Consider the following 8,384-nt stretch of genomic DNA (forward strand, 5'->3'; position numbering starts at 1 on the left):
GAGCATCAGACTTGGTCCAGCGGACCAGACCCCTTGGCCAACCAGTTTTTGCCCTAGCTGGAGCTGGACGCCATGCGGGTAGCCCGCGCGCCCAGCACAAGCCCTCTATGAGCTTTTTCTTTTCTTTTTCAGAGGTAAGTTTTGTTGTATTATTTTTTCTTTTTGTTTCTTTGCCTTGGACTGTTGCCGGTCTGAACCATGGGTTCAGACCAGCACTACAGTCCATCTTGACCGGTTGGGTGCAAGTTTGGGCCCAGCCCGAGTTACTTTTTTGGCTGGGGTGGGGTGTGCACCGTTTGGGTGTTGTGCACCCATGGCTTTCGGTTAGCCCTTGGGGGGGGGGGGGTGCAGGTCTGAACCAAGATTTCAGACCTGAACCTCTTGGCACCCAGGGTTAGCTGCGGCTCACCCATGTTGGAGCCGTGTGACAGCCACTAGATACTGGACACCCCGAGCTTCCCTTTTCGGCTGAGCCACTTTGGGCTCAGGTCTGAACTGAGAAGTTCAGACCCTGCCCTGTCTTGGCAGTCGTTTGGTCCTAAGGACCAGACCTCCCCTTGATCAGTCTTAGTGCCTCTTTTCACTAGAATAGACATTGACCCTTGTCGGGGTTGGATTTAGCCCCAACCGAAACCATTGGTTGATCTAGCCCAAACTATGGATCGGACCAGACCCTGTCGGTATGCATGGCAGTTAGGCCCGAAAAGGCCAGACCATTGTTCGGGACTGAAACTCTCTTTCCTTGACCGCAAGTGTGTAAACTTCCCGTTGGTACCCTGGCAGACCGGAAATCCGACTATTATGGCTGTCAAACACTTTTCATTCAAAACCAGCTTGTCTCCATTTCTAGTTGAACCATAGTAGACCCAATGTCGGATTTAGTTAGCCTACACCTCCTTCACACCTCGGTTAAGCTTTGGCATAGTGTACATGCTTTGGGTTGCATCGAGTTCGATATATATATATATATATATATATAAGTGCGATTGTGTGTATACTTACGTGTATATAAGTATAGGTATGTGGAACCTTGAGTATCTTTGTAACGTGAATGTATGTATATATATGTACACATGTAGGTTAACAACACTTAAATGATTGTTCCGGTATGTCCGAATGGACATGTGACACTCTTGTGTTCCGTCCAAATATTTCTTATGATAATGTTACACTTTGAATCAATTAATGTTAATCTAACGTTCATTTTGACAAACGGTTTATTTCGGGACCGCAGGCGCGGCATGCCATACCGTGGAAATAGCTAATGTTGTTCCCATAAGGCGGGAGTATCCTAGATTCCACCATAAACATATAATTGCATTGAACCACATGTAATGGTCCTTTGGATCACAGTTGCATCTTCCGTACAAGAGCAACAATTCACCTTGGGGGAAAACCAATGTTATTCCCATTAGACAGGATGATTGATTAAATTCGATTTCAAACCCTTGAATATGAAAATGTAGATGAATGCAATCATAACACTGAAGTATGCAATGTAGTGCAGATTAATATCATGTGATGCCTCTGTTGTTTATATTTGTGCAAAAGATAGAAACTTGTGATATTCCTTCACTTTGCACTTAGCAAATCCTGACACTGTTATTGAGTAGTGCGTACCCTAAGGAGGTACATTTCTTGAGGCATTGGAAAGCGCATTAGGTGCACTTACCTCATGAGATAAAAGGATAGAAATTGAACACCATAGGGTATGAATGTTGAAATGATTCATTGTGGGCTCAGTTGGAGTCTTCGGGCAGTGGCCCTTGTGTGGAGTGGACTCTTGTGCGTTATATAAACAGAAAATGAAATAATATGGTGTTTTGACTGTTTTCACGAGCAGTCTGCTCCGTTGGCCGTGTGAGGCTGAGCACGTGGATGGGCAGGCGAAGTCCTCGTTTTGCGTACCCCACGGGGACCACGAGGCAGATTCCTAGTTGTGAGGTATGATTGAACTTGAGCCTTAAGAAAGATAAACCTGCTTTGCCCCATTCACAAAATGGTTCACCTTGAGAGAGGGTAGATGGTACAACCCTGAGTGACTCGTCATTACTACGACACGTGTTTTGATAGAAGCTGTAGCGTTCCTTTGGCCTCCAGTCACTCAGAGTCAGGGAGGTCGAGGTACCTTCTTAGGGCCTTACTACTGCAGTAGTACGGATTGCAATCCTTTGCCTATGCGAGTGTTTTCTCCTAGTTGTGTGCTGCTCGCATATGGTTGACTCGGTCTGTAGCTTCCCCGGTTACCACACCATAAGTTGAATAACAGACGTCGGGTGCATGTCTCACAGAATGCGAGGTTCCTTCGCGTACCCGAAGGAGTAATCAGAAGAACTTAAAGACTAACCAAACAACTGACATACTGTAGTTGCTACTTTACGTGTTCTATAGATTCTACTTCAGTTACTTTACTTGTTTCAGCTGTTACTCGGTTACCTTACTTACATGGCACTGGTTACAGTTAGTTACTACGTGAGTACTTGCTCTACTGTTTCTTCAGTGTTACTTGGTAGTTGACTAGTACTTGTCACTTTACACTTACCACTTGTTAGCTTACTTTCAGTTCCTTGTGAGTTGATTATATATCTGCTTATGGTTGCTTCTTCACCACCTCGCAAGAAGACTGACCCCGTTTTATGGGGATGTAGGTGACAAACAGGTATAGTGCGGATGCGATGACACACGGTGGAGGCTCGGGGGACCCACACAGTTGACCTGCAGTTCTTGTACCTGGTGGTCTCTTTTTTTGGGGTTTTGGTTATTTATTGGGATGTATTCCCTGTTTTGTACTTTTGTACTTACACTTTGTAAACTCTTTAGACCGTTGGGATGTTTTCCCTTTTTACCTTACAGCTACAGTTTTTGTACACACCGTTGGTTACACTGTTTTCACTTGTTGCACCCATCTGTGGTGGCCGCCCAGACTTGTGGCTTTGTCGTTTTTTCCACACTTGCTTTCCGCTGATTTTCTACTTAAACCCTTGAACCCTTCAAAAAAAAAATCACTGAAAATTTCAAGGTTTGTCCAAGGTCGGGGTTTGGGGTGCCACAGTTAGTGTCAGTTTGGTATATTGAAAAGCAAGAAAAAGATTGGATTTCGTTAGTTTAGTTAAATCGAGTCTTAGGATTTTGGTGTTTTCGGTAGTCTTCTTCCCCAAGGAGGGGCGTCAGCCATTAGAGCTCTAGGCTTATTTTGGTAGGAGTTATTTGCAATTAGGTAAGTCCATTATGGTGTCTAGGTTCAATGCATTAGGCTTTAATGTCTTAGACGTTTTTTGTTGAAGTCTATTTAGGTAAGTCTTGAATTAGGTGTAGCTCATTTAATTATTTTAGAAAGTTGTGTTTTCATTCAATTACTAACCTTTCATTACCCTAGGTAAACATTCATTTACTTAGATTAGAATAGTCTTAACTAGGGGTTGACGTTTTTTTTTTGAAGGAGGGCAAGTAAGTAATTGAAGTGTGGAAACGTTTTTGGAAAGATTGGATTTTTCAAAAATCGTGTGAAGCATTTAAAAGATTTAAATTTTGATTGTCTAGCCAAGGAGAAGGTCTAGTTATTCGTGTAGTTTTGGAAAGTTATTTTGAAATTCAATTAGATTGCCAAATTGGGTGTCCACGGTTTCAAGAAAGAAGTAATTGCTACTTAATTTTTTTTGGAAAGCCAAAACCGTGTGGCTCTCTAGGCTGGACGTTTCTACTTCCCAAAAAGGTGTTAATTGCAATTAAAGATATTCATCTATCTTGGGTTGGGCAGTCTCATTTTTGCAAGTTTCCAAGTTGGACTTTAAAGCCAATTAAGGAATTTACTCCTCTCAAGGCTGGACGATTTTTGCTTCTTCAATTTTCTAAATTAACTCTTAATTGCAATTAAGGAGGGTGTGATTTTCACAAATCTGTGCCTAGTCATTAAAGGGCCCCTTTCTATAACCGTCCCTAGTGAGTTAGCATAAATTAGGATTAAATAAATTAGTTAATGGTGTTAACCTTAGGTTAGTAATTAGGTTATTATTTAGGAAGGTCTTAACTAGAGTTTAATACATTAGGAGTGTAAGGAAGGGATTCATTAGTGTTATTTATTATTTTTAATTAATTAGGTTTTAATTTTGATGTTTCTATTTTAGTTAGTCTAACCTAGGCAACCTAGTCAACTTAGGTGAGTCGTGTACCTAACCCAACTCGAGTCCTAGTCCCAACCAAAACCGAGTCAACCTAGTCTAAGTCAAACCTTAATTTGCCTTTCCTTAGTTCTCAATTATTTAGTTAACTTAGTTTTAATTAGTATTAGGTTTAGTGTAATTTAATTTAGTTGGTCATTTACTTGATCGAGTTACACTTTAGAAGTAAGTGTTTATTCAATGTGTGATTGTTTAATGAGTGTTTGATTTGAGTAGTTCATCTAGTTAGTTGTGTGTAGTATTCATTAATTGCATTCTTCACTTCATATAGTTAGGATTACATTATTAGTTAAGATAGTTTCATTTGATGCATTAGTTAGATTAGCTTTAGTCGTGCATTGCATATATTAGTTGATTTTTCATGCATTTCGTATAATTGTATTCATTGGTTGAATAGCTACTGTCATTTAGCAGCATTTAGGACTGTAATTTCATTTAGATTGCATTCATAGTGTGTAAAATAGACTTCTAAAGTGAATAGTGAATTGAACTCGAAACCTGATTTTTTCCCTATCGCATACGCGTTTATTTATGTACAAAATTTTTGATTTTTCTAAAAATTCTTTTTCTATTTACATTATTGGTGTGTTAACTGTCTTCAGACCAAATTTCAGCTTTTTTGGAGTTGATTTGGTTTGATTTTTAAGCGTTTTGCAAAAACAGTTTTTTCTGGTTGTTAAATTTTGGGACCTGTGATATCCAGATTTTCCCCGGTTTTGAAACGCTTATATCTGGAGTTACAGATAGCATTTTTTAATTCTGTAAAAACTGTCAGATTATTTAATCTGTTAGTTACAGAATAAAACAAATTTCGGGAAAATTGGACCTCGTTTGCTCTGTCAAACAGTAATGTTTCAAAGAGCTATCAGAAGTCTATTTTGCACTAGTTAGGGGCATATTGGTAATTTCATTCTTTTTGGCATTTTCGTACTGTTTTCAGTATTTTCTGCATTTTAGGTGCTGCATCTGCATCATTCAGCATTGTTAGACTTAGTTTAGTTGATTTTAAAATTAGTTAGATATTTTATTTGATTATTTTCTCGTAATTAGGATTTGTTTTATTAATTTCATGAAAATTAGGTTTAATTTCATTTCTAGCTTGCTTTATTAGAACTAGTTACTAACTCTTTATTTTCCTGTGTTTTTATGTTGAAAAGCATAATCATTTTCCAGGGTTTCTTGTCCAAGTGCGAAGATTTGATAATTGGTGAAAAGACAAAAATACCCTTGACGTGCAACAGAAGACTGAAGAGCTTTTCTCATTAGTTGTAGTTTTAAATTGTATTTGTTTTAGTATTGTATTTGTAGACTGATATTTGTGATTAATGAATTAAATTTCTTAGAAATAGTTGAGTAACTCCCGTTCCCTGTGGATTCGACCCATACTTACCACTTCGTGGAAAGTCGGTTATTTACTTTTGGTTGACGATTTTCCAAAGCTTTTATTGGAAATATTGTTTTAAAAATACCACTTCCAAAATATCAACCATCGTGCCTCGTGGTCCCCGTGGGGATGCAAACGAGGACTTGGCCTGCCCATAAACGTGCTCGACCTCACACGACCATCACGAGCACATCGTCTGTGAAGACGATATCATACCATGTTCATTTTATGCCTAGGGTGACACAATACGTGAGCTCTTACGAACTCGGGCCATTGCCTGTAGACTCCAACTGAGTCTCAAAACCTCAACAGGTCAAACGTGTCGTACCCTAGAGTGTTTTCAATCCTTCTCAAGTGTATGTTGTGTCGAGTGAAAAGCACGTCTCTGGCGCTTCGTATACCCCTCGATATACGAATGTGAGCCAAACAAGAATATACTCAACATCCAAGCAAGTGACATACATGTCAGGATGTACCAATGTGTACGTGTGAAAATAGGAAAAACCACAAAGATGTAATCTAATACAAATATCGTGCTGTGAGCAACGATATGTCAATAAGTAGGTAAAGTGGCACAAACCACAATTCTGAGCGACACAAGGCTCAAAATGCATATACAGTAGTTATGGTATATGTGAGGAGCGTCCAGAGTCTGGACTACGTATTTTCTAAATACGCGTGCTCCAACCATCGTATCGTGGTGAATCTCGCATAGCGAAGGCTTCCACAAAGGACTATCACCAATTCGACACTCACGAGTGTCGAGAGCGAGACTCAACCAGAATCCATCCAAATATAAATCACATTATTAATTTCCAAGGCGTGACCGTGCTCCGCCTGCATAACGAGGCACAAACAAGACTATCAGCCTGTAAAGTCTGCTAAAACGGACAAACCCATGCAAGTGTGTGTCGTGACACCGATCGCGAGATCAACCACCTTGCTACCCCTATGGGGCAGCGGGGCACGAGCAACAGAAACTTGAAGCTGCAACCTACGTTGCTTGCAAGCGAGAAAACTTCGCTTCAAGGCTAAACTTCGTTTGTCGGTTGGCGGTACGGAAGGACAGTTGCCGCCACAGGTGAGTTCCCGTGGGAACTCAATGGGCACCCTGTCAAGTCATTCGAGGTCTGCTAACCGCTCAGACCAAGGGTTGGGGTCTAGCCCCCAAGCAGACCATAGGAAAAGGGGTATCGGGTGCCTTAGCACCCGGGGCCAAACTTTGGCGCCGAGGGGGAGGAGCAAGGCCCAGGTGGGGCCTGCTATAGACTGAGGCACCTCGCTCTGTCCCACTCATACGGCATCCCACTTGCAGCCCGACTACTGCCGGCTGCAGTGCTAGGCCAAGAACCACTACCCAGCCCACCCGGGTGCACTAGCACCCGGCCAGGCCCAGAGCCCCGGAATGGCTTGGTTGGGCTAAATGCCCAAGGGGCTGCGGTAAGGCCCGCCAAGCGGGGTCTGGTTCGGCAATGACCAGACCCGGCTGGCCCTAACCACGACCCAGGTCTGAACTCTAGGGGTTCGGACCAGGTTGGCTTGCCCAACCAACTCCCCCAAAGAGGGAGCGGCCAGCACACCCACCCCAACCAGGTGGGTCACAAGCCACCCGGCTAGACCCAGGGCCTGTGGGCACCAGTCTAGCTTGGCCAAAAGAGGCAAGGGCACACCAGACTGTGCCCCACAGGTGCCTCTGGTCTAACCCAAACCAGGGTACAGCTGAGATCACCCTTGCATCAAGGGCGCCCAAGAATTTGGGGGCATCACCCAATTGGGTGATGCCGACCATACTATATGGTCTTGACCATATAGTTCCAGACCGTACAGAGCCAAGGGGGGGGGGGGGGGGGTGTTATCGTCGCGAAATTTTTCCCCCGTCTTTCCTTCCTTGCGGAAGAGAGAAAGAGGAAACGCTTTCGCACTTCAAACTTGACGTGATTTTGGAAATTGTTTTGAAATACTCGCCTCCGTTTTGAAAATTGCGGGAAAATCCATGGGATGGGGCTCGACCTGTCGGTACAAGGTTCGACCGTTCCTGCCGCCTTTAACAGGGGTAATCGAACCAAGGACCAAAATTGTGCTTGACTTAGTTAAATCATCAAAGTTAGGTTCTATCCTAAATGCACAGGCATGTGCTATGAGATTTTGGAAGATGCAGCTTGGGAAAACATGATGTATGCTTGGAAAATATTTGGAGTTGAAAAGAATTTCTCAGGAAAAAGCATGAAAGTCAATTTCTCAGGAAAACTCATGTGAAAAAGGGTTTTTGAAATCACGGGAAATTTCATGAAGTTGTGGGAAAATCATGAATGGTTGAAAATCCTGGGAAAATAGAAGTGATTCTTGAGGAAAAGGTGAACCTTTGAAAAGGGAAATACTTCTTAGGAAAACTTGGACTTTGAGAGTTTTCTTAGGAAAATAATGGAAAATTTATAGGAAAACTCATTGGGGAAGGAAATTCAAAACTTGGGAAATTGAAATCCTAGGAAATTTTACCCTTGAAATACTTGGAAATCGATTTTGATCTTGGAGAAAGATTGGAAAACTCTTTTGAATCTCTTAAGAAAATATCATTTTCCGGGGAAAACTGTGGAAAAACTTGTCTTTGGAAAACCGATTTTGAAAATCCTTAGAGTTTTTTGAGAAATCGATTTCTTGAGAATGAAGTTTTCTTGAGAAAATCTTGAGAAAATCAATGATTTCATGATGCAAATGACATGAGTAAATGAATGCCCTTTGAAAAGATTTTCTGCGGAATTGGTTGGAAAATGTGCATTAAGTCCAAATAAATCCTTCACATATTCTGACTGTGGCCATGAATA

The sequence above is a fragment of the Nuphar pumila genome, chromosome 8, assembly GCF_984573655.1.
Source record: "Nuphar pumila chromosome 8, dmNupPumi1.hap1.1, whole genome shotgun sequence".
In the NCBI taxonomy this organism is placed as follows: Eukaryota; Viridiplantae; Streptophyta; class Magnoliopsida; order Nymphaeales; family Nymphaeaceae; genus Nuphar; species Nuphar pumila.